Source organism: Saimiri boliviensis, chromosome 14, assembly GCF_048565385.1.
Source record: "Saimiri boliviensis isolate mSaiBol1 chromosome 14, mSaiBol1.pri, whole genome shotgun sequence".
NCBI lineage: Eukaryota > Metazoa > Chordata > Mammalia > Primates > Cebidae > Saimiri > Saimiri boliviensis.
In genome coordinates this window covers 95,300,355-95,327,088 of record NC_133462.1, presented here as the reverse complement: position 1 = coordinate 95,327,088, position 26,734 = coordinate 95,300,355, and the positions used below count along the sequence as shown (strand labels likewise).

The window sequence follows — 26,734 nt, the reverse complement described above, 5'->3', positions numbered from 1 at the left end:
TTATTTGTATTATTTTCCGAGATACAGCTAAGGGTTGAATTTGTCTTTTTGAAAATAACACAGCTTGGGTTTGTATTTGTATTATATTCCACGATACAGCTAAGGGTTGTATTTGTGTTTTTGAAAATAACACAGCTTGGGGGTGTATTTCTATTATTTTCCAAGATACAGATAAATGTTGTATTTGTATTTTTGAAAATAACACAGCTTGGGGTGTAATTGTATTATTTTCCAAGATACAGATATGGGTTGTATTTTATTTTAGAAAACATCGTAGCTTGGGGGTGTATTTTTATCATTTCCCAAGATACAACTAAGGGTTGTATTTGTATTTTTGACAATTACAAAGCTTGGTGGTGTATTTGTATTATTATCCAAGATACAGCTAAGGGTTGTTTTTTTATTTTTGAAAATAACACAGCTAGGGGGTGTACGTATTATTTTCAAAGACACAGCTAAGGGTGGTATTTGTAGTTCTGTAAATAACACAGATTGGGGGTGTATTTGTATTATTTTCCAAGATACAGCTAAGGGTTGTATTTGCTTTTTTGAAAGTAACACAGCTTGGGGGTGTATTTGTATTATTTTCCAAGATACAGCTAAGGGTTCTATTTTTGTTTTTGAAAATAACACAGCTGGAAGGTGTATTTGTATTATTTTACAGATACAGCTAAGGGTTGTATTTGTATTTTTGACAATAACGAAGCCTGTGGTTGTATTTGTATTATTTAAATTCTAAAGCACTTAACGCGGGGACCGTTTTAGCTGTGTATTTTGAAACAGTTGTGTGCTCTTCAAAGAGAAAGCTACTTTTGCTGTGTATTTGCGTTCGAGGGGAAATGGGAGTCCTACTCAGTCAGCAGGGAAGACACCTGAGTCCTTTGCAGTCCTCTTGTCTGCACCTGAGGGTGAAATGAGAGTGGTCCCTGTCATCATGAGCCATGTCTGAAAGAATTATTCACATTCCCTACGAGAATAGACGGGTGAAATAGCGAAAGGTGTGTCTTCCTTTGGAGCATGGACGGGTTCAAAGCCCACCTCATACCACTAAGTATTTTGCTGAACACGAGCAGTTGTGTGTGCGGCCTGTGATTCGGTGTTTTTTGTCTCATGTGTGTGTGTGTGTGTGTCTGTATTTCTGTCTCCATTCCTGAGCAGCAAATCATTTTTCCTCTTTTAGCATGTTACTCAGAACTGTGGATGAAGCCCAGCACTCCTGAAAACACAATCCATGTATGGTTGAAGAAATTTCTCTTGGTGATGAGTGAGAGGTTGGTGACTGAAACCAGCTCATTTCCCATTGACCACAGAGGTCACATCTCTCAGGTGAGAAGCAAAGTGAGAATTTGAACCAGGCACATTCTCCCTAGAGACAATGGGCCAAAGACAGGTCCGATGGAATCGAATGTCTTTTCAAGTTGACATCCATCCCGTCAAGCTCTCGTTAAGCCATTGAAGTGTCACATTGGGTCTGGGGGATGCGGTGCACCCTGTGAAATTACACGTCCGAGGATTTGGATTTGATTTCCAGCCCTCTGCCAGTCAGTCTGCCAGGCACATTCATGTGACAAGCCATAGGCGAGTCCCTTTCTGTCTCTGTTTCCCGATTCCTTCACAGGGATTTATGTGGGCCTTAAGGCCCACTGGGAAAAGATCCCTCTGCCAGCTCAGTGCCTGCTTTCTTGGTTTGACTTGTCAATCTGGACTTGAATACACCTTTGGTTTTGGATTGACTCTATTACCTCTCCTAGAAATTAACACACAAAACTGACAGCTGATTGACAAGATGAGAAGCAGTTTTCCAGAATTCAAATTGAACTTAATCCTTTCTTACTAAAAGAATGCTCAACTCAAGGGGACACAGCTCACTCGTTTTGACTTCATGAGCTATGGCATGTAGAGTCAACTTTTTGAAAATACACAGCTAAAATTCTCCGTGCTTTGAATGCTAGGCACGTTTTTCAGAATACACAGCTAAAACCGTCCCCATTTTAAGTGGTAAAGCACTTAAAGCGGGGACCGTTTTAGCTGTGTATTTTGAAAAATTTGTGTGCTCTTCAAAGAGAAAGCTACTTTTGCTGTGTCTTTGGGTTAAAGGGGAAATGGGAGTCCTCTTCAGTCAGCAGGGACGACACCTGAGACCTTTGCAGTCCTCTTCTCTGACTCAGAGGGTGAAATGAGAGTGGTCCCTGTCATCATGAGCCATGTCTGAAGGAATTATTCACATTCCCTACGAGAATAGATGGGTGAAATAGCGAAAGGTGAGTCTTCCTTTGGAGCATGGACGGGTTCAAAACCCACCTCATACCACTAAGTATTTTGCTGAACAGGAGCAGTTGGGTGTGCGGCCTGTGTTTGGGTGTTTTTTGTGTCATATGTGTATGTGTGTGTGTGTGTGTCTGTGTGTCTGTGTGTGTGTGTCTGTATTTCTGTCTCCATTCCTGAGCAGCAAATCTTTTTTCCTCTTTTAGCATGTTACTCACAACTGTGGATGAAGCGCAGCACTCCTGAAAACACAATCCATGTATGGTTGAAGGAATTTTTCTTGGTGATGAGTGAGAGGTTGGTGACTGAAACCAGCTCATTTCCCATTGACCACTGAGGTCACATCTCTCAGGTGAGAAGCAAAGTGAGAATTTGAACCAGGCACATTCTCCTTAGAGACAATGGGCCAAAGACAGGTCCGATGGAATCGAATGTCTTTTCATGTTGACATCCATCCCGTCAAGCTCTCGTTAACCATTGAAGTGTCACATTGGGCCTGGGGGAGGCGGTGCATCCGGTGAAATTACACGTCCGAAGATTTGGATTTGATTTCCAGCCCTCTGCCCGTCAGTCTGCCAGGCACTTTCATGTGACAAGCCTTAGGCGAGTCCCTTTCTGTCTCTGTTTCCCGATTCCTTCACAGGGATTTATGTGGGCCTTAAGGCCCACTGGGAAAAGATCCCTCTGCCAGCTCAGTGCCTGCTTTCTTGGTTTGACTTGTCAATCTGGACTTGAATACACCTTTGGTTTTGGATTGACTCTATTACCTCTCCTAGAAATTAACACACAAAACTGACACCTGATTGACAAGATGAGAAGCAGTTTTCCAGAATTCAAATGGAACTTAATCCTTTCTTACTAAAAAAATGCTCAACTCAAGGGGACACAGCTCACTCGTTTTGACTTCATGAGCTATGGCAGGTAGAGACAACTTTTTGAAAATACACAGCTAAAACTGTCCGTGCTTTGAATGCGAGACATGTTTTTCAGAAAACACAGCTAAAACGGTCCCCGCTTTAAGTGCTTTAGGACTTAAAGCGGGGACCATTTAAGCTGTGTATTTTGAAAAAGTTGTGCGCTCTTCAAAGAGAAAGCTACTTTTTCTTTGTCGTTGGGTTCGAGGGGAAATGGGAGTCCTCTTCAGTCAGCAGAAACGACACCTGAGTCCTTTGCAGTCCTCTTGTCTGCACCTGAGGGTGAAAAGAGAGTGGTCCCTGTCATCATGAGCCATGTCTGAAAGAATTATTCACATTCCCTACGAGAATAGACGGGTGAAATAGCGAAAGGTGTGTCTTCCTTTGGAGCATGGACGGGTTCAAACCCACCTCATACCACTAAGTATTTTGCTGAACACGAGCAGTTGTGTTTGCGGCCTGTGTTTTGGTGTTTTTTGTGTCGTGTGTGTGTGTGTGTGTTGTGTGTGTGTGTCTGTGTGTGTGTGTCTGTATTTCTGTCTCCATTCCTGAGCAGCATATCTTTTTTCCTCTTTTAGCATGTTACTCACAACTGTGGATGAAGCCCAGCACTCCTGAAAACACAATCCATGTATGGTTGAAGGAAATTTTCTTGGTGATGAGTGAGAGGTTGGTGACTGAAACCAGCTCATTTCCCATTGACCACTGAGGTCACATCTCTCAGGTGAGAAGCAAAGTGAGAATTTGAACCAGGCACATTCTCCTTAGAGACAATGGGCCAAAGACAGGTCCGATGGAATCGAATGTCTTTTCATGTTGACATCCATCCCGTCAAGCCCTCGTTAAGCCATTGAAGTGTCACATTGGGTCTGGAGGAGGCGGTGCACCCTGAGAAATTACACGTCCGAAGATTTGGATTTGATTTCCAGCCCTCTGCCCGTCAGTCTGCCAGGCACTTTCATGTGACAAGCCTTAGGCGAGTCCCTTTCTGTCTCTTATTCCCGATTCCTTCACAGGTATTTATGTGGGCCTTAACGCCCACTGGGAAAAGATCCCTCTGCCAGCTCAGTGCCTGCTTTCTTGGTTTGACTTGTCAATCTGGACTTGAATACACCTTTGGTTTTGGATTGTCTCTATTACCTCTCCTAGAAATTAACACACAAAACTGACAGCTGATTGACAAGATGAGAAGCAGTTTTCCAAAATTCAAATTGAACTTAATCCTTTCTTACTAAAAGAATGCTCAAATCAAGGGGACACAGCTCACTCGTTTTGACTTCATGAGCTATGGCAGGTAGAGACAACTTTTTGAAAATACACAGCTAAAACTGTCCGTGCTTTGAATGCTAGACATGTTTTTCAGAATACACAGCTAAAACGGTCCCCGCTTTAAGTGCTATTTTGAAAAAGTTGTGTGCTCTTCAAAGAGAAAGCTACTTTTGCTGTGTCTTTGGGTTCGAGGGGAAATGGGAGTCCTCTTCAGTCAGCAGGGACGACACCTGAGTCCTTTGCAGTCCTCTTGTCTGCCTCTGAGGGTGAAATGAGAGTGGTCCCTGTCATCATGAGCCATGTCTGAAAGAATTATTCACATTCCCTACGAGAATAGACGGGTGAAATAGCAAAAGTTGTGTCTTCCTTTGGAGCATGGACGGGTTCAAAGCCCACCTCATACCACTAAGTATTTTGCTGAACACGAGCAGTTGTGTGTGCGGCCTGTGTTTGGGTGATTTTTTGGGCATGTGTGTGTGTGTGTGTGTGTGTGTGTGTGTGTGTGTCTGTGTGTGTGTGTCTGTATTTCTGTCTCCATTCCTGAGCAGCAAATCTTTTTTCCTCTTTTAGCATGTTACTCACAACTGTGGATGAAGCCCAGCACTCCTGAAAACACAATCCATGTATGGTTGAAGGAAATTTTCTTGGTGATGAGTGAGAGGTTGGTGACTGAAACCAGCTCATTTCCCATTGACCACTGAGGTCACATCTCTCAGGTGAGAAGCAAAGTGAGAATTTGAACCAGGCACATTCTCCTTAGAGACAATGGGCCAAAGACAGGTCCGATGGAATGGAATGTCTTTTCATGTTGACATCCATCCCGTCAAGCCCTCGTTAAGCCATTGAAGTGTCACATTGGGCCTGGGGGAGGCGGTGCACCCTGTGAAATTACACGTCCGAAGATTTGGATTTGATTTCCAGCCCTCTGCCAGTCAGTCTGCCAGGCACTTTCATGTGACAAGCCTTAGGCGAGTCCCTTTCTGTCTCTGATTCCCGATTCCTTCACAGGGATTTATGTGGGCCTTAACGCCCACTGGGAAAAGATCCCTCTGCCAGCTCAGTGCCTGCTTTCTTGGTTTGACTTGTCAATCTGGACTTGAATACACCTTTGCTTTTGGATTGACTCTATTACCTCTCCTAGAAATTAACACACAAAACTGACAGCTGATTGACAAGATGAGAAGCAGTTTTCCAAAATTCAAATTGAACTTATTCCTTTCTTACTAAAAGAATGCTCAAATCAAGGGGACACAGCTCACTCGTTTTGACTTCATGAGCTATGGCAGGTAGAGACAACTTTTTGAAAATACACAGCTAAAACTGTCCGTGCTTTGAATGCTAGACATGTTTTTCAGAATACACAGCTAAAACGGTCCCCGCTTTAAGTGCTAAACCACTTAAAGCGGGGACCGTTTTAGCTGTGTATTTTGAAAAAGTTGTGTGCTCTTCAAAGAGAAAGCTACTTTTGCTGTGTCTTTGGGTTCGATGGGAAATGGGAGTCCTCTTCAGTCAGCAGGGACAACACCTGAGTCCTTTGCAGTCCTCTTGTCTGCCTCTGAGGGTGAAATGAGAGTGGTCCCTGTCATCATGAGCCATGTCTGAAAGAATTATTCACATTCCCTACGAGAATAGACGGGTGAAATAGCAAAAGTTGTGTCTTCCTTTGGAGCATGGACGGGTTCAAAGCCCACCTCATACCACTAAGTATTTTGCTGAACACGAGTAGTTGTGTGTGCGGCCTGTGTTTGGGTGATTTTTGTGTCATGTGTGTGTGTGTGTGTGTGTGTGTGTGTGTGTGTGTGTGTGTCTGTCTGTGTGTGTGTGTCTGTATTTCTGTCTCCATTCCTGAGCAGCAAATCTTTTTTCCTCTTTTAGCATGTTACTCACAACTGTGGATGAAGCCCAGCACTCCTGAAAACACAATCCATGTATGGTTGAAGGAAATTTTCTTGGTGATGAGTGAGAGGTTGGTGACTGAAACCAGCTCATTTCCCATTGACCACTGAGGTCACATCTCTCAGGTGAGAAGCAAAGTGAGAATTTGAAGCAGGCACATTCTCCTTAGAGACAATGGGCCAAAGACAGGTCCGATGGAATGGAATGTCTTTTCATGTTGACATCCATCCCGTCAAGCCCTCGTTAAGCCATTGAAGTGTCACATTGGGCCTGGGGGAGGCGGTGCACCCTGTGAAATTACACGTCCGAAGATTTGGATTTGATTTCCAGCCCTCTGCCAGTCAGTCTGCCAGGCACTTTCATGTGACAAGCCTTAGGCGAGTCCCTTTCTGTCTCTGATTCCCGATTCCTTCACAGGGATTTATGTGGGCCTTAACACCCACTGGGAAAAGATACCTCTGCCAGCTCAGTGCCTGCTTTCTTGGTTTGACTTGTCAATCTGGACTTGAATACACCTTTGGTTTTGGATTGACTCTATTACCTCTCCTAGAAATTAACACACAAAACTGACAGCTGATTGACAAGATGAGAAGCAGTTTTCCAAAATTCAAATTGAACTTAATCCTTTCTTACTAAAAGAATGCTCAAATCAAGGGGACACAGCTCACTCGTTTTGACTTCATGAGCTATGGCAGGTAGAGACAACTTTTTGAAAATACACAGCTAAAACTGTACGTGCTTTGAATGCTAGACATGTTTTTCAGAATACACAGCTAAAACGGTCCCCGCTTTAAGTGCTATTTTGAAAAAGTTGTGTGCTCTTCAAAGAGAAAGCTACTTTTGCTGTGTCTTTGGGTTCGAGGGGAAATGGGAGTCCTCTTCAGTCAGCAGGGACGACACCTGAGTCCTTTGCAGTCCTCTTGTCTGCCTCTGAGGGTGAAATGAGAGTGGTCCCTGTCATCATGAGCCATGTCTGAAAGAATTATTCACATTCCCTACGAGAATAGACGGGTGAAATAGCAAAAGTTGTGTCTTCCTTTGGAGCATGGACGGGTTCAAAGCCCACCTCATACCACTAAGTATTTTGCTGAACACGAGCAGTTGTGTGTGCGGCCTGTGTTTGGGTGATTTTTTGGGCATGTGTGTGTGTGTGTGTGTGTGTGTGTGTGTGTCTGTGTGTGTGTGTCTGTATTTCTGTCTCCATTCCTGAGCAGCAAATCTTTTTTCCTCTTTTAGCATGTTACTCACAACTGTGGATGAAGCCCAGCACTCCTGAAAACACAATCCATGTATGGTTGAAGGAAATTTTCTTGGTGATGAGTGAGAGGTTGGTGACTGAAACCAGCTCATTTCCCATTGACCACTGAGGTCACATCTCTCAGGTGAGAAGCAAAGTGAGAATTTGAAGCAGGCACATTCTCCTTAGAGACAATGGGCCAAAGACAGGTCCGATGGAATGGAATGTCTTTTCATGTTGACATCCATCCCGTCAAGCCCTCGTTAAGCCATTGAAGTGTCACATTGGGCCTGGGGGAGGCGGTGCACCCTGTGAATTACACGTCCGAAGATTTGGATTTGATTTCCAGCCCTCTGCCAGTCAGTCTGCCAGGCACTTTCATGTGACAAGCCTTAGGCGAGTCCCTTTCTGTCTCTGATTCCCGATTCCTTCACAGGGATTTATGTGGGCCTTAACGCCCACTGGGAAAAGATCCCACTGCCAGCTCAGTGCCTGCTTTCTTGGTTTGACTTGTCAATCTGGACTTGAATACACCTTTGGTTTTGGATTGACTCTATTACCTCTCCTAGAAATTAACACACAAAACTGACAGCTGATTGACAAGATGAGAAGCAGTTTTCCAAAATTCAAATTGAACTTATTCCTTTCTTACTAAAAGAATGCTCAAATCAAGGGGACACAGCTCACTCGTTTTGACTTCATGAGCTATGGCAGGTAGAGACAACTTTTTGAAAATACACAGCTAAAACTGTCCGTGCTTTGAATGCTAGACATGTTTTTCAGAATACACAGCTAAAACGGTCCCCGCTTTAAGTGCTAAACCACTTAAAGCGGGGACCGTTTTAGCTGTGTATTTTGAAAAAGTTGTGTGCTCTTCAAAAAGAAAGCTACTTTTGCTGTGTCTTTGGGTTCGAGGGGAAATGGGAGTCCTCTTCAGTCAGCAGGGACAACACCTGAGTCCTTTGCAGTCCTCTTGTCTGCCTCTGAGGGTGAAATGAGAGTGGTCCCTGTCATCATGAGCCATGTCTGAAAGAATTATTCACATTCCCTACGAGAATAGACGGGTGAAATAGCAAAAGTTGTGTCTTCCTTTGGAGCATGGACGGGTTCAAAGCCCACCTCATACCACTAAGTATTTTGCTGAACACGAGTAGTTGTGTGTGCGGCCTGTGTTTGGGTGATTTTTGTGTCGTGTGTGTGTGTGTGTGTGTGTGTGTGTGTGTGTGTCTGTCTGTGTGTGTGTGTCTGTATTTCTGTCTCCATTCCTGAGCAGCAAATCTTTTTTCCTCTTTTAGCATGTTACTCACAACTGTGGATGAAGCCCAGCACTCCTGAAAACACAATCCATGTATGGTTGAAGGAAATTTTCTTGGTGATGAGTGAGAGGTTGGTGACTGAAACCAGCTCATTTCCCATTGACCACTGAGGTCACATCTCTCAGGTGAGAAGCAAAGTGAGAATTTGAACCAGGCACATTCTCCTTAGAGACAATGGGCCAAAGACAGGTCCGATGGAATGGAATGTCTTTTCATGTTGACATCCATCCCGTCAAGCCCTCGTTAAGCCATTGAAGTGTCACATTGGGCCTGGGGGAGGCGGTGCACCCTGTGAAATTACACGTCCGAAGATTTGGATTTGATTTCCAGCCCTCTGCCAGTCAGTCTGCCAGGCGCTTTCATGTGACAAGCCTTAGGCGAGTCCCTTTCTGTCTCTGATTCCCGATTCCTTCACAGGGATTTATGTGGGCCTTAACACCCACTGGGAAAAGATACCTCTGCCAGCTCAGTGCCTGCTTTCTTGGTTTGACTTGTCAATCTGGACTTGAATACACCTTTGGTTTTGGATTGACTCTATTACCTCTCCTAGAAATTAACACACAAAACTGACAGCTGATTGACAAGATGAGAAGCAGTTTTCCAAATTTCAAATTGAACTTAATCCTTTCTTACTAAAAGATGCTCAAATCAAGGGGACACAGCTCACTCGTTTTGACTTCATGAGCTATGGCAGGTAGAGACAACTTTTTGAAAATACACAGCTAAAACTGTCCGTGCTTTGAATGCTAGACATGTTTTTCAGAATACACAGCCAAAACGGTCCCCGCTTTAAGTGCTAAAGCACTTAAAGCGTTTTGGCTGTGTATTTTGAAAAAGTTGTGTGCTCTTCAAAGAGAAAGCTACTTTTGCTGTGTCTTTGGGTTCGAGGGGAAATGGGAGTCCTCTTCAGTCAGCAGGGACGACACCTGAGTCCTTTGCAGTCCTCTTGTCTGCCTCTGAGGGTGAAATGAGAGTGGTCCCTGTCATCATGAGCCATGTCTGAAAGAATTATTCACATTCCCTACGAGAATAGACGGGTGAAATAGCAAAAGGTGTGTCTTCCTTTGGAGCATGAACGGGTTCAAAGCCCACCTCATACCACTAAGTATTTTGCTGAACACGAGCAGTTGTGTGTGCGGCCTGTGTTGAAAGGAGAAAAGAAAATAGCATCATTGCAAGCATTATTGCATGATGAGACTCTCCAAACTCAAGTTACTTGGGCTTGCCCCTCCAGCCCATCCTTTTGTCACCCCACAGACCAAGCCACCCTCCCCCTTGTTGTACTGAAGCACCTGGGCAAACTGTATACCTGAAAAACACTCACCTAGTGGTAAAAACCTAGCCGATGGCATCGGACTGCCCAGGTCCAAATCTCAGCCCCAGCACTGACTAGCTGGTTGATCCTGACAAGTAGATCATCTCTCTCAGCCTTTGTGTTTCCATCTGCAAAATGGGCATATTGATCATCACAGCAGCTGGTTGTGAGAATGGATTTAATGGATCTGGGCTGAGCCATGAGAGCTTTGATTTTTAGAAAATCTTTCAGGAGATTCTATTTGTTAAGGATCAAGAACCACTAATCTAATTACACTTGTCACAGTGAAATATTTATTACCGATTATAATGGTTATGATAATTATTGTAGTTATGTAATTAAAAATATATAATATATATTCTAATAAGTATTTGCTATTATTTGAGATGGAGTCTCGCTCTGTCTTCCAGGCTGGAGTGCGGTGAATGGTGCAATCTTGGCTCAGTGCAACCTCCCGGGTTCAAGCAATTCTCCTGCCTTAACTTCTTGAGTAGCTGTGATTACAGGCACCCACCACCACACCTGGCTACTTTTCATACTTTTTGGTAGAGGTGGGGTTTTGCCAAGTTGGCCAGGCTGGTCTGAAACTCCTGGCCTCAAGTGATCCACCCACCTCAGCTTCCCAAAGTGCTGAGATTACAGGCGTGAGACATGCGCCCTACCCCTGCAGGGTCACACAGGAGCCAGTGAGCAGCAGGACGGTTTGTTCAGTAGGAGAGATTTCCTGTTGCCGCTTCTGCCTCTGGCCTCCCCGATGCAGAGGGTGGCCAGGTCAGGGGGCTCCTGTAACTGGCCTCTTGTGCCCCGCAGCTGCCAGGAAGGATTGCATCATGATACACGGTGCCACCTCTGCCTGGTTCCAGGAAAGGCCTCCCTGCCTCCACAGGTACAGAATGACACCCATGGAAACCAGCCTCATGTTTTTAGGGAGAAGCTGTGTAGCGCTCCAGCTGACTTCCACCTGAGGGGTGGTGCAGGTTTCCAGCCTGGGATGGGAGGGTAGGTTAGGTTGGGCTGGGCCTCTGCCAGGAAGGTTCCCAGGATGCTCCTGTACCTCCTGCAGGTGGGGACCTGGACAGCATAGACCTGCACTTCCTGCAGATGGGGACAATGACATTTGCTTAATCGGCTTTGCTCAATTCTGTGCCACATATATCAGTCCCAGATCATTATCATCTACAGCCCCCAATTCCATGGCTTGGTCTTTGTGGCCAAAAAATCTCAGCCAGGCCTGAAACTCCATAAGAAGGGAGAGAATATGTCCTGGGCAGTATTTGCATTGGCTGTCACTCACTCACTTCTTTGATGGAGCACTAGCTCTGGGCCATGCTCTGTTCTAGGTACTGGGGATTGGGTGAAAGAAACAGACAAAGGCCCTGTTCTCTTTGGGTGATGTGCTGGTAGAGGTGAGGCCCAAACAGGAATCCAGGGCAAGGGGACAGAGCACGATGGCATGCCTAGTGAGGGAACACTTGGCATTCAAGCTGAGATCATACGGAAAGACAGTGAGCCATGCAGGTGTCTGGGAGAACAGTTGTGGTTTTTTTTGGAAACAGTCTTGCTCTGTCACCCAGGCTGGGGTGCAATGGCATGATCTTGGCTCACTGCAACTTCCACCTTTGGGGTTTAAGCAATTCTCTTGCTTCAGCCTCCCGAGTAGCTGGGATTACAGGTGTGCCCCACCACACCCAGCTCATTTTTGTATTTTTAGTAGAGATGGGGTTTCACTATGTTGGCTGTGCTGGTCTTCAACTCCCAACTTCAAGTGATCCACCTGCCTCATCTCCCATAGTGCTGGGATTACAGGCATAAGCCGCCATGGCTGGCATGGGAGAAGAGCCTTCTAGGCAGTGGGAATGGCATATGCAAAGGTCCTGGGTCAGGACTATGTCTGGACTTGGGTTTTCCAACCTCAGCATGGTTGATACTTTGGGCTGAAACTTCATTGTTGGGTTCTGTCCTGTGCATTATGGGATGTTTAGCAGACTCCCAGTCTCTACCCACTAGATGCCAGCAGCATCCCCTACCAGTTGTGACATCCAAAAATATCTAGATCTTGCCAAATGACTCTTGGGGGATGCAGTCATCCGCAGTTGAAAACCACTGAACTATTGTGTTCAAGAAACAGCAAGGAGGTCAGCATGGCCAAGAAAGAGCAGCTGAGGCACAGAGTGGACGGAGACGGGATGTCGTTCATGATCATCAGGACTTTAGCTTTGACCCTGAGTGAAATGGGAGTGCCAACGGGTTTAGCTGGGAAGTGTTAAGAGCTGACTTGGGTTTTTTGTTTGTTTGTTTGTTTTTTGAGATGGAGTCTCTGTTGCCAGGCTGGAGTGAAGTGGTGTGATCTAAGCTCACTGCAACCTCCACCTCCCGGTTCAAGCAATTCTCCTGCCTCAGCCTCCCAAGTAGCTGGGACTACAGGCATCCACCACCACACCCAGCTAATTTTTGTATTTTTTAGTAGAGATGAAATTCCTCCATATTGGTCAGGTTGATCTCAGACTCCCAACCTCAGGTGATCCACTCACCACAGCCTCCCAAAGTGCTGGGATTACAGGCATGAGCCACTGCCGACTTGGGTTTTAACAGATCCCTCTGGTCATGGGGTGGAGGATGGGCTGTGGGACATGGACAGGAGTGGGGCAGGACCAAGAGCAGGGGCAGGAAGGGGAGGAAAGAGCCTATTTATTGCAGAAGCCAAGGCAGGAGGCCAGGCTGGTGAAACCCTCAGGCTACTGCCAACTCTGTGCACGTGGGTGGACATGCATGCATGTGTGTGCATGGTGTGAGTGTGTGCACACATGTATGCATGTGAGCATGGTTTGCTTGGGTATGCGCATGTGCTTGTGTGCGTAGATGTGTGCCTACATTGTGTGTGTTGCTGTGCATGCTAACATGCTTGTATGAGTGTGCAAATGAGTGTACATGCATGTGTACACACTTTGTATGTGTGTATGTGTGTGCACATGCACAGATGTGCACAGGATGGTTGCTCAAATAGCCAGACAAGGACTGGGAAAGGAACAGCCCCACAGGTGCTCTTAGAGTCCTGGAGCAGGAAAGCTCGTCTCCATCTGAGGCTCACCCTTCCTCAAAGATGAGGGCTGGGCCCTAACCAATGTCATGTCTCCTTTCTTGCACTCAAAGAATAAACCTCACCATGCCCCAGGGCTGTTTCCTGGCTTTAGTCAGTCCAGTGGGGACAGGGAAGTCCTCCCTGCTGTACATCCTCTTTGGGGCGCTGTCAAAGGTGGAAGGGTTTGTGAGCATCAAAGTAAGGCCACCCCCTTCCTGTGTGCTAGGATGTCCCCATCATCCTGAAAGTCCCCCTTCCTCACTGCCTTTCCACCCCTCCCCATCTCAGCCAAGCTCACTTTCTCTCAACCACCCACCCACCCACCGAGAGCCCAGCTCCCACTGCTCCTCAAAACCTGTCATACGTCTTTCCCCATCATCCTTCTGTGACCAAAGTAAGTCGTGTTTTAGTGTTCAGTGGCCTACATGCTCCAGGAGGCCTGGGTGCAGAACACCTCTGTGGTGGAGAAAGTGTGCCTCAGGCAGTAGCTGGACCCAGCCTGGCTGGGGAGAGCCCTAGAAGTCTGTGCCCTGTGGGCCAGATGTGGATAGCTTTCCTGGGGGAGTCCACACTTCAATTAGGGAGAAGGTGAGAGTCTCAGGGTCTTTTGGGTCAGGGAGGCATTGCAGTTGGGGGTCATTTGGGTCTCTGACTCATCATGCGCACTATGATGGAGAAATGCAGGGAGTGGTCAGGGAAGTGGAGAAGAAGAAGGGCTGAGCTCATGGTCAAGCACATACTAGGTGCTCAATGAATAATCACTAATCAATAAATAGAAATGGACACAAAGAGAGACTCAAGGAGTCGTGGTAGGGATTGGCTGTGAGGGTCTGTTTGACAACTGAGAGTGAGATGACTAGAGTCCTGTCTTACTCTGCCCTGCCTTGCTGGGTGATGTTGATCTAATTGCTTCCCCTCTCTGGGCCTCACCAAAGGGTCTGGACAGAGATGTCCAAGACACAGAATATATGCATCTGGAGCTATGGCTTGGGCAGGAGCTGGCAAACTGTGACCCCCAGGCCAAATCCACTCCTCCACTTTTGTGTGCGTGTGTGTGTGTGTGTGTGTGTGTGTGTGTGTGTGTGTTTGAGATGGAGTCTCACTCTGTTGCACAGGCTGGGGTGGTGCAATCTTGGCTCACTGCAACCTCCCCCTCCCACATTCAAGAAATTCTCCTGCCTCAGCTTCCTGAGTAGCTGGGATTATAGGCGCATGCCACCACACTTGGCTAATTTTTACATTTTTAGTAGAGACAGTGTTTCACTATGTTGGCCAGGCTCATCTCGAACTCCTGACCTCAGGTCATCTTCCCATTTTCCTCAGAGTCAAAGCCCAAGTCGTGATGATCCCTGGCAAGGTCACTGTCACCTTGCTCTGGTATCTGTCATCCCCATCTTCCTTCATCATCTCCTGGCTTCACTCCAGCCTCCAGAGTCTGTGATGTTCCCTGATCCCCTGCAGCACACTCTGTCCCCAGGGCCTTTACAACTGCTGTTCCCACTGTGGGAAATCTCTCCCCAGGAGTCCCGAGGACTCATCCCTCACTTCTGTCACATTCGCAGAGAAGGCTTCCCAGATTACCTTATCCACCTCCACCACTGCAACCCTGCTCATGCTAGTGCGCCTTACACCCACACCTGCTTTGCCTTTCCTTTCCTTTCCCCTTTCCTTTCCTTTCCTTTCTTCTTGAGACAGTCTTGCTGTGTTCCCCAGGCTGGAGTGCAGTTGTGCAATCTCGGCTCACTGCAACCTCCGCCTCTCAAGTTCAAGCAATACTCCCGCCTGAGTAGCTAGGATTAAAGGCAGGTGCCACCATTTTTGTACTTTTAGTAAAAATGGGGTTTCACCATGTTGGTCAGGCTGATCTCGAACCCCTAATCTCAAGCGATCCACTCACCTTGGCCTCCCAAGGTGCTGAGATTACAGGTGTGAGCCACCGCACCTGGCTGCACCTACTTTAGTATTTATTCTTCATAGCGCTTTCCACCTAATGTGCTGTCTGTGTTACTGGTTTGTTTGTGGATTGCCTGTCTTTCTCCCTCTCATTAGAGTGATGGATCCATTCAGATAGCAGAAACTTTGTTTCGTTCACTGCTGTTTCCCCAAAGACTAGAACCCTGACAGGGATATGATAACCAGGCAGTAGTTCTTAATGGAATAAATTAATGTAAGAATGAATGAATGTGTCATCTGAGTCTAGATTACAGAGAGAAAAAAAAAAGAATGAATGAATGGCCGGGTGCAGTGGCTCATGCCTGCAGTCCCAGCACTTGGGGAGGCTGAGGCGGGCAGATTGCTTGAAGTCAGGAGTTCAAGACCAGCCTGACCATCTCTACTAAAAATACAAAAATTGGCCAGGCATGGTAGCACACCTGTAATCCCAGCTACGCAGGAGGCTGAGGCAGGAGAATTGATTGAACCCAGGAGGTGGAGGTTGGAGTGAGTTGAGATCATGCCACTGCACTCCAGCATGGATGGAAGAGCGAGACTGTCTCAAAAATAAATAAAAATAATTTTAAAAAGGAATGCATGAAAGACAAGAAGTCCTAGATAGAAGGAATAAGTGATAGTAATCAATACTACACAAGGGAAATCATAGTGAATGAGAATTTATTTGTAAATTTCAAGATAGCTGGAAGACAAGGATTGTGGTGCACTCAATACAGAAGATAAATATTTGAGGTGATGACTATCTCAGTTACCCTGATATAATCATTACATACTCTACATCAGGGGTCCCCACACCCTCTGGCCACGAATCAGTACCAGTCTGAGGCCGGTTAGGAACTGGACAGGCAGCACAGCAGATGAGTAGGGGGCATGTGTGTGAGGTTTCATCTGTGTTTACAGCCACTCCTTATTGTTTGCATCACCACTTAAGCTCCACCTCTAGATCAGTGGCAGTGTTAGATTCTCATAAGAGCACAAACCCTAGTGTAAAGAGAACATGTGAGGAATCTCGGCTGCGTGCTTCTTCTTCTTCTTTTTTTTTTTTTTTTTGAGATGCAGTCTCACTCTTTGCCAGGCTAGAGTACAGTGGCACATGCTTGGCTCACTGCAACCTCTGCCTTTTGGGTTCAAGCCATTCTCCTGCGTCAGTCTCCTGAGTAGCTGGGATTACAGATACATACCACCATGCAAGGCTAATTTTTATATTTTTTTAGTAGAGACAGGGTTTCACCATGTTGGCCAGGCTGGTATCAAACTACTGACCTTGTGATCCACCCACTTTGACCTCCCAAAGTGCTGGGATTACAGGCATGAGCCACCATGCCCTGCAGCTGCATGCTTCTTCTTCTTCTTTTTTTTTTTTTTTTTTTTTTTTTTTTTTTGAGACGGAGTTTCGCTCTTGTTACCCAGGCTGGAATGCAATGGCGCGATCTCGGCTCACCGCCACCTCTGCCTCCTGGGTTCAGGCAATTTTCCTCCCTCAGCCTCCTGAGTAGCTGGGATTACAGGCAAGTGCCACCATGCCCAGCTAATTTTTTGTATTTTTAGTAGAGACGGGGTTTCACCATGTTGACCAGGATGGTCTTGATCTCTCGACCTCGTGATCCACCCGCCTCGGCCTCCCAAAGTGCTGGGATTACAGGCTTGAGCCACCGCGCCCGGCCTGCATGCTTCTTATAAAAATCTAATGCCTGATAATCTATCACAGTCTCCCAGTCTCCCATTGCCCCCAGAGGGACCATCTAGTTTCAGCAAAACTAGCTGAGGCTCTCAATGATTTTACATTATGGTGAGTTGTGTAAGTATTTTGTCATATTTTACAATGTAATAGTAATAGGAGCAGGCCAGGCACAATGACTTATGCCTATCATCCCAGCACTTTGAGGGGGTGAGGCAGGAGATAATCTGAGGTCAGGGGTTTGAGACCAGCCTGGACAACATGGCAAAATGCCATCTCTACTAAAAATACAAAAAATCAGCCAGATGTAGTGGCAGGCACCTGTAATCCCAGCTACTTTGGAGGCTGAGGCAGGAGAATTGCTTGAACTCAGCAGGCAGAGGTTGCAGTGAGCCCAGATCATGCCATTCCACTCTAGCCTGGGTGAGGAGAGCAAAAATCCATCTCAATTAATAATAATAATAATAGAAGTAAAGTGCACAATAAATGTAATGTGCTTGAGTCATCCTGAGAGCACCCCCTGCCCCCAGGCCCATGGAAAAGTTGTCTTCTACAAAACCGATCCCTGGTGCCAAAAAGGTTGGGGACCACTGCTCTACAGGTCTCAAAATATCACCTGTGCCCCTCAAATAGGTACAACTATTACATATCAATAAAAACTAAAAGAAATCAATTAAAATTTAAAATAAAAATGAGTAGGACTAAAAAGTTACCACTGGATCATCGAATAGGGAAATGAATGGTGTCCTCATTAAAGGTAGTCTCAGTGGAGAAAGGGAACAGAAGTTGGACTCAAATGGATACAGAGAGTGAGTAGGAGACAGAGTAGCTTGGGAAGCACAGGTAACCCCTCCAGGAAGTGTGCTGGGAAGGGGAGAAGCGAGGCCGGTAAGGATGCAGGGAATGCTGGCTTGGGAGTGAGTGCCTTTGAAGCTGAGCATGTCCCCAGGGGACAGACATGGGGAGCTACACCTCACCCTGATGGGCAGTTGCACCCCAACCTGCTTCTGCGTGGGCTCCCCAGTTTCACCCTGTAGATGTCCCTTCTGTGGCCACAGGACATGAATCTCTCAGGAGCCCGAAGCAGCAGCTGAGCCTCGCCCAGGCTGTGTACAGAAAGGCAACTGTGTACCTGCTGGATGACCCCCTGGTGGGCTTGGATGCCCACCTCACTTAGCACATCTTTAGCCAGGTCATCAGGCCTGGTGGGCTACTCCAGGGAACAGTAAGTTTGGGAACATGTGTCAGAGGGCACAGGGCAAAGGCAGAGGAAGCCCTCAGCATTCTGTCCTAACCCAAGTTTCTCTCACCACCACCTTCCACTTGAGTCCAATTTTCCTCTTTATTGGTCAGCTTTTGCTGTGGTGATGCTGCATAACAAACAACCCCTCAGATTCCATCAGCTTACAACAACAGCTGTTTCTTGCTTATGCATCTGTGGTTTAACTACTACAGCTCTGCCTTGGATGATTGTCCTGGGTCAGATGGACTCCTTGTTTTCTTGAGGTAGGCTGAAGGAGTCCCCTCTGTTTCTCTATTTGGAAATTCTATTTCCAAGAAAAATAGCAGGAGCACAAGAAGGGGAGCTCTCCCCACTCGGAGTCCAGGGACAATACTCCCACCCCTACCCCCTGCTCCAGAGGTTGGCCAAGCACATGTTTATGACTTTTCTTTTCTTACTTTCTTTCCCCTTCCCTTCATTCCCCTTTCCCTTCCTCTCTCTCCCTCTTTCTCTCTCTTCCTCTCTCCTCTATCCCTCCCTTCCTTCCTTTCTTTTTGATGGAGTCTTGCTCCATCACCTAGGGTGGAATGTGGTGGTGCAATTTCAGCTCACTGCAACCTCCGCCTCCTAGTTTCAAGTGATTCTCATGCCTCTGTTTCCCAAGTAGCTGTGACTACAGGTGTGTGCCACCATACCAAGCTCATTTTAGTATTTTTACTAGATACAGGGCTTAGCCACAGTGACCTGGCTGGTCTTGAACTCTTGGCCTCAAGTGATCCACCTGCCTTGGCCTCTCAAAGTGCTGGGATTACAGGCATGAGCCATGGAACATGGCCACATGTGTGTTAACTACTAACCCTTCCCTGCCCAGACACAGACTCTTGTGACCCACGCACTCCACATCCTGTCCCAGGCTGATTGGATTGTTGTGCTGGTGGGTGGGGCCATTGTAGAGATGGGTTCCAACTAGGAGTACCTTCACAAGAAGGGGGCCCTCATAAGTCTTCTGGATCAAGCCAGACAACTAGGAGATAGAGGAGAAGGAGGTACTAGGTGTGCTCTGCTGATTCTCTGTGACTGGCTCTTGCCAACCTTCAGGAAAAAGACTCAAAGGGTCCTACTGGCAAGAGTGGATTGCTCTGGTCACACCCTCCCTGCAAACTGATGCCCAGAAGCAGATGGCTCTCCAAAAGGTCACCTCTCTCCAAGAAGAGCCAATAACACCATCTATGAGCCAGGGGCTGTGCTAAGTACTTCTGTAAAAAATACACTATTTGCATTTGATTCTCACCATACCCTCAGAGGCGTGTGAAATTACTGCTATCATTTTATGAGCAAAGAGAGTTAAATCAGTTGCCCAAGGTCACCAGATTAGAACTTGAGTGTATCCGACTCCAGAGTCTATGCTTGCAGTTGCTATGGAGACAGCACAAGAAGGTTTTGGTGCCTAGAAAGTTACAACATGCCAGCTAGAGTTTCTAATAATCCAAAGAACACAAAGTGCGCTGGATACATGACAAGGTTGTAGAAGTAAAGTTGCCAAGCCAAGCTCACCCACAATGACTGAAAAGTAGCGACTCATAGCACATCACATATATTAGCTTACTGAATCAACTTAATGCCCTCGTGAGGCTGGTACTTGAATCATTTCCATTTCACAGATGAGGAAACTGAGGCCCAAAAGTTAAGAAACTAGTACCAGGTTACATAGCTTATAAGTGGCAGCACTGGGATTTGCACCCAAGCAACTTGATTCCAGAGAATGTGTTTTTTAATCAATAGGCTTTTTACTACCCATGCATGACAAAGCAGACTCACACCCAGGTCTCTCTCAATCTCAGATGTTGTCTCTTCTGAGAACATCTGCTTAGCATTGGCCCACCCTGTCTAAAAACACTAAGTGTTGATTCACTGTGTCCCAGTCCTGAAACTTGAAGCTAGAATTTGCCTGTTTGTATTGGTCAGCTTTTGCTACAATGATGCTGTGTAACAAATAGCCCCCCAACTCTCAACAGCTTACACTAGCAGTTATTTCTTGCTTACAGGCCTGTAGTTAAACTTCTATAACTCTGCCTTCAGTTATTGGCCATATCCGGGGGATAGTGGTGGGCAGGTGCCCTTCCTGGCAGAGATGGTACCTGAGGGTTGGTGGGAGTTAGCCAGAAAAGAGCATTCCAGACACAAGGAACTGCTTGAGCAATGCTGTCAGGAGAAACAGAGATAACGTTATACAGTGTTCACTACTGTTTTTCCAACCTCAAGTTCACAGCAGGTGCTCCATTATATTCACTGATTGAAAAAATGAATGAGTGAGTGAATAGCCTGAATGATGTTCCTGGAAGAACTCAGAGTGGGGTGTTGAGGTTGCTGGAGAGGTGGCAGGAGGCAGGACAGGGAAAATGGATGGTCAGAGCAGTTAAGGCCACATGGTCAGTGGGTGTCAAAGTGAGTATCTGGACCATGTTGTGTGACAGGACTCTCTTGACCTTTTATCAGATTGTGAAAACAATCTGATAAAAAGAGATGACAAGATAAAACTTAAAGTGATATACAGAAAGAAATCAGCATGAGGCAATTTAGTTGGGAAGGCCTAAGCCTTAGCTTTTTGGATATGGACTGATTCAAAAGAAATATGCAACTACCCTTTGACCCCAAATTCCTCAAACATATTGTTGAGAGTAATTGATTTTCACTCATTTCTCTTTAATATGGCTCCTAGTCCTTGTACTTTACTGTAAATGTCTTTCCTGAGCTTATCAGTGACTTCTTTCTTGCCAAATTTAAGAGATCTTTTTTTTCAGTCTTCCTATTGCCCAATCATTTAATTATATTTTGGAAGGGTTATCTTACATTTCTCTCATTTTACTTTTGGTGTTATAAATATTCCAAAGGTAATATGTGTTATTTGCAGTGAAATAGAACATACAGATTTGTTGATTTGTGATAATCCAGGCTAAGGTGTTAGTAGAAATTTTCCTGGCTTTTAAATACATTTTTATATGTTGTATATGTATTCTAAATAAAGTCAATTGAGAACAGAGACAGGAATCATTATTACATTAATACTCAGATGTCAGTGGCTTTTGCTCCACGTGCTTGCAGATGACATTAGCTACTTCTACAATGTTTCTCAAGTTTTTCTGGGGATCCCTCTTATAAATAAGTCTTATCTCAAAGGTACTGTTACTGCTCTGTCAAATATCTACCTCCACCAGACATCATAGACACTGCTCAGCAACCAGCACTAGCTCTCTAGAGCCCCTTAATTGTAAAGGCAAGGTTGATCTCTCAAAGCAAAAAGGTGGGGAAAAGATATACCAACAAAATTAAAAGAATGTCATGTTAGTTATATTTACGTCAGGTAACACTGACAACCAAAAAGCATTACTAAAGATAAAGAGATTATTACATAATAATTAAAAAGTTCATTTCACCAGCATTTAAACCTTGTTGCCTTCTATCACATTTTCGTTCTTAGATGTACATTTTTTTCACATTTTAATATATCTGAAGTCAGAAAGCATCTTATAGTCAGGTAAGCAGCAAAAGTAATATGATCATCATTGCTTGAACATTTACATCAAAACTTGTAGAATGGGTGTTAGAGGCATGGAAGAAAATTCTGGAGAAAATAGTGATGCACTTTTAATAAAGGCTGAACAACAGTTGATGATACAGGAAACTACTGTATGAAGAAGGGTGGACATGGATGACTCAGTCAAAAAATGACTCAAGTAAGTCTAACTGAATTCAGGGAAGGTTGAGGAATAATTTAGCCAATTCACTTTTCCCTAGTTTGATTGAGGAATAATTTCCATGCAATAAAATTTACCTATTTTAACTGTAACATTTAGTAAGCTTTGGAGTTTACACACAGTCATGTATCCATGACCATAATCAAGATATAGATCATTGCCAGAAGTTCCTCATGGCCCTTTGCACTGAGTGCCTTCCTCCAATTCCCAGTTCTAGGCAGCCATCTATTTAGTTTCAGTCACTATGGTTTTACCTTTTCCAGAATTTAGTATTAGTGAAATAATACAGTATATGGTCTTTTGTGTTTGTCACAATCTTCCATTTGTTTGGGTAATTACCTGGATTGCTGTGTTGTACTGTAAGTATATGTCTATGAGAAAGTGTCAACTTACTTTCTATATGGTGTGATATATGGATCAAGATTAGCTTTTTAAAAATATGGATTTACAATTATCCCAGCGGTATTTGTAAAAAAAAAAAAACTATTCTTTCTACATTTCATTATATTAAAATTTTGGGGTCTACATCTGGACTGTCTCTGATTTATCTGCATTTTTTTTTTTAATCAGCAGTACACTGTCTTAAATACAGTACTATTGAAATTGGATATTGTGAATTCTTCAACATTGCTATTATTATTCTTTCTCGAAATTATTTTGGCTAGTTTTAATCTATTGTCTTTCCACCTAATTTTGGAATCAGCTGATACATTTCTACAAAAATTTTGCTCAGATATTGATTGGAGAGAACCGACATCTTAAGAATATTGAGTTCACCAATCCATGAAAACAGTATATCTTTCTGTTTATTTAATTATCTGTGATATTTTCTGATAATGTTTTGCAGTTTTCAGCATACAGATTTTGTACATGTTTTGATTGATTTATACTTAAGCATTTCATATTTTGGTGCTATAGTAAATAGTGCTTCATGTTAAAATTTGATTTCCAATTGCTCATACTAATTGTGAACGTACTAATTATGAACAATTGGAAATCAGATTTTATAGTATATAAAGCTACAATTAATTTTATAGAACAGAATTTTATAGTATAGTATATAGAACTATAATTAATTTTTGTATATTGACCTTGCATCCTAAAACTTTGCTAAACTCAACAAATAGTTTCATTAATTTTTTGCAGAGTCTTTGGTATTTTCCAAGTACAAATCATGTCATCTATGAAGAGAATGTTTTATTTCTTCATTTCCAAGATTATTTATTCAATGATTGACCTCATTATACAAGGTGGAACCTTCAGTTCTTCAGTATAATTATAAATTCTGGTGACAGTGGAAATGCCTGTCTTGTTTCTGACATTAAGAGAAAAGCATTTGATTTTTTTGTCATTAAATATGATGTTTGATATAGGGTTTCTTGAGATGCCCTTTATTAGGTTGAAGAAGTTCTCTTCTGTTCTAAGGTGGATGAGAATCCAATGTTTTAGTCTTCCTTTTTGATAAACCCCACAAACTAGACATTATTATTAGTAGGACTTTTAGAGAATTTTTTTTTCCTTTTTTTAATTGCATTTTAGGTTTTGGGGTACATGAGAAGAACATGCAAGATTGTTGCATAGGTACACACATGGCAGTGTGATTTGCTGCCTTCCTCCCCATCACCTATATCTGGCATTTCTCCCCATGCTGTCCCTCCCAACTCCCCAATCCCCACTGTCCCTCCTCTATTTACCCTGACAGACCCCAGTATGTGATGCTTCCCTCCCTGTGTCCATGTGCTCTCATTGTTCAACACCTGTCTATGAATGAGAACAGGTGGTGTTTGATTTTTTGTTCTTGTGTCAGCTTGCTGAGAATTATGTTTTCCAGGTTCATCCATGTCCCTGCAAAGGACACGAACTCATCATTTTTAATGGCTGCATAGTATTCCATGGTGTATATGTGCCACATTTTCTTTGTTCAGTCTATCATCGATGGGTGTTTGGGTTGGTTCCAAGTCTTTGCTATTGTAAACAGTGCTGAAATGAACATCGGTGTGCATGTGTTCTTATAGTAGAACGATTTATAATCCTTTGGATATATACGTGGTAACGGGATTGCTGAATCAAATGAAATTTCTATTTCTAGGTCCTTGAGGAATCACCACACTGTCTTCCACAATGGTTGAACTAATTGACACTCCCACCAACAGTGTAAAAGTGTTCCTATTTCTCCACATCCTCTCCAGCATCTGTAGTCTCCAGATTTTTTTTTTTTTTTTTTTTTTTTTGAGACGGAGTTTTGCTCTTGTTACCCAGGCTGGAGTGCAATGGCACGATCTTGGCTCACCGCAACCTCCGCCTCCTGGGTTCAGGCAATTCTCCTGCCTCAGCCTCCTGAGTAGCTGGGATTACAGGCACACGCCACCATGCCCAGCTAATTTTTTGTATTTTTAGTAGAGACGGGGTTTCACCATGTTGACCAGGATGGTCTCGATCTCTCGACCTCGTGATCCACCCGCCTCGGCCTCCCAAAGTGCTGGGATTACAGGCTTGAGCCACCGCGCCCGGCCTAGTCTCCAGATTTTTTAAAAATTTTATTGCATTTTAGGTTTTGGAGTACATGTGAAGAACATGCAATATTGTTGCATAGGTACACACGTGGGAGTGTGATTTGCTGCCTTCCTCCCTATTACCTATATCTGGCATTTCTCCCCATGCTATCTCTCCCTAATTCCCCACCCTATGCTGTCCCTCCCCTTTTCCCCCCAACAGGCCCCAGTGTGTAATGCTGTCCTCCCTGTGTCCATGTGTTCTCATTGTTCAACACCTGCCTATGAGTGAGAACTTGCGGTGTTTGACTTTCTGCTCTTGTGTCAGTTTGCTGAGAATGATGGTTTCCAGGTTCATCCATGTCCCTACAAAGGACACGAACTCATCGTTTTTGATGGCTGCATAATATTCCATGGTGTATATGTGCCACATTTTCCCTGTCCAGTCTATCATCGATGGGCATTTGGGTTGGTTCCAGGTCTTTGCTATTGTAAACAGTGCTGCAATGAACATTCGTGTGCATGTGTCCTTATAGTAGAATGATTTATAATCCTTTGGATATATATCCAGTAATGGGATTGCTGGGTCAAATGGAATTTCTATGTCTAGGTCCTTGAGGAATCGCCACACTGTCTTCCACAGTGGTTGAACTAGTTTACACTCCCACCAACAGTGTAAAAGTGTTCCTATTTCTCAACATCCTCTCCAGCATCTGTTGTCTCCAGATTTTTTAATGATCGCCATTCTAACTGGCATGAGATGGTATCTCAATGTAGTTTTGATTTGCATTTCTCTAATGACCAGTGATGATGAGCATTTTTTCATCTGTTTGTTGGCCTCCTGTACATCTTCTTTTGAAAAGAGTCTGTTCATATCATTTACCCACTTTTGAATGGGCTTGTTTTTTTCTTGTGAATCTGTTTTAGTTCTTTGTAGATTCTGGATATTAGCCCTTTGTCAGATGGGTAGATTGCAAAAATTTTTTCCCATTCTGTTGGTTGATGATTCACTCTAATGACTGTTTCTTTTGCCATACAGAAGCTGTGGAGTTTGATTAGGTACCATTTATCTGTTTTAGTTTCTGTTGCCAATACTTTTGGTGTTTTGGTCATGAAGTCCTTGCCTACGCCTATGTCCTGGATGGTTTTGCCTAGGTTTTCTTCTACAGTTTTTATGGTATTAGGTCTTCTGTTTAAGTCTTTTATCCATCTGGAGTTATTATTAGTGTAAGGTGTCAGGAAGGGGTCCAGTTTCTGCTTTCTGCACATGGCTAGCCAGTTTTCCCAATACCATTTATTAAACAGGGAATCTTTTCCCCATTGCTTGCTTTTGTCAGGTTTGTCAAAGATCGGATGGTTGTAGATATGTTGTGTTGCCTCCGAGGCCTCTGTTCTGTTCCATTGTTCTATATCTCTGTTTTGGTACCAGTACCATGCTGTTTTGATTACTATAGCCTTGTAGTATAGTTTGAAGTCCGGTACTGTGATGCCTACTGCTTTGTTCTTTGTGCTTAGAATTGACTTGGCTATGCGGGCTCTCTTTTGGTTCCATGTGAAGTTTAAGGTGGTTTTTTCCAGTTCTGTGAAGAAGGTCACTGGTAGCTTGATGGGGATAGCATTGAATCTGTAAATTACTTTGGGCAGTATGGCCATTTTCACGATGTTGATTCTTCCTAACCATGAACATGGAATGTTCCTCTATCTGTTTGTGTCCGCTCTTATTTCACTGAGCAGTGGCTTGTAGTTCTCCTTGAAGAGGTCCTTTATGTTCCTCGTTAGTTATATTCCTAGGTATTTTATTCTCTTTGTAGCAATTGTGAATGGCAGTTCGTTCTTGATTTGGCTCTCTTTCAGTCTGTTATTGGTGTATAGGAATGCTTGTGATTTATGCACATTGATTTTGTTTCCTGAGATTTTGCTGAAGTTGCTTATCAGTTTCAGGAGATTTTGGGCTGAGACGATGGGGTCCTCTAGATATACAATCATGTCATCTGCAAATAGAGACAATTTGACTTCCTCCTTTCCTAGTTGAATACCCTTTATTTCTTTTTCTTGACTGATTGCTCTGGCTAGAACTTCCAATACTATATTGAATAGGAGTGGTGAGAGAGGCCATCCTTGTCTGGTGCCAAATTTCAAAGGGAATGCTTCCAGTTTTTGCCCATTCAGTATGATATTGGCTGTTGGTTTGTCGTCAATAGCTTTTACTATTTTGAGATACATTCCATCAATACCTAGTTTATTCAGGGTTTTTAGCATAAAGGCCTGTTGAATTTTGTTAAAGGCCTTTTCTGCATCAATTGAGATAATCATGTGGTTTTTGTCTTGGTTCTGTTTATGTGGTAA

The 26,734-nt window shown here is 44.3% G+C and overlaps 2 protein-coding genes across 2 annotated transcripts in view; one reads left to right on the top strand and one right to left on the bottom strand.

Annotated features, from left to right (window-relative positions):
• The window catches only part of LOC141581106 (tubulin beta-8 chain-like), a 537,263-nt gene that overhangs the window by 192,548 nt on the left and 317,981 nt on the right, over positions 1–26,734 (bottom strand). The gene's annotated exons all lie outside the window — the stretch shown is intronic.
• The window catches only part of LOC120361674 (tubulin beta-8 chain-like), a 67,781-nt gene continuing 42,231 nt past the window's right edge, over positions 1,185–26,734 (top strand). Inside the window, exons 1-8 of the mRNA XM_074385511.1 lie at positions 1,185–1,326; positions 2,472–2,617; positions 3,758–3,903; positions 5,019–5,164; positions 6,324–6,469; positions 7,581–7,726; positions 8,877–9,022; positions 11,023–11,098. The gene's annotated coding sequence lies outside the window, so the exon portion shown is untranslated. The remainder of the gene's footprint in view (positions 1,327–2,471; positions 2,618–3,757; positions 3,904–5,018; positions 5,165–6,323; positions 6,470–7,580; positions 7,727–8,876; positions 9,023–11,022; positions 11,099–26,734) is intronic.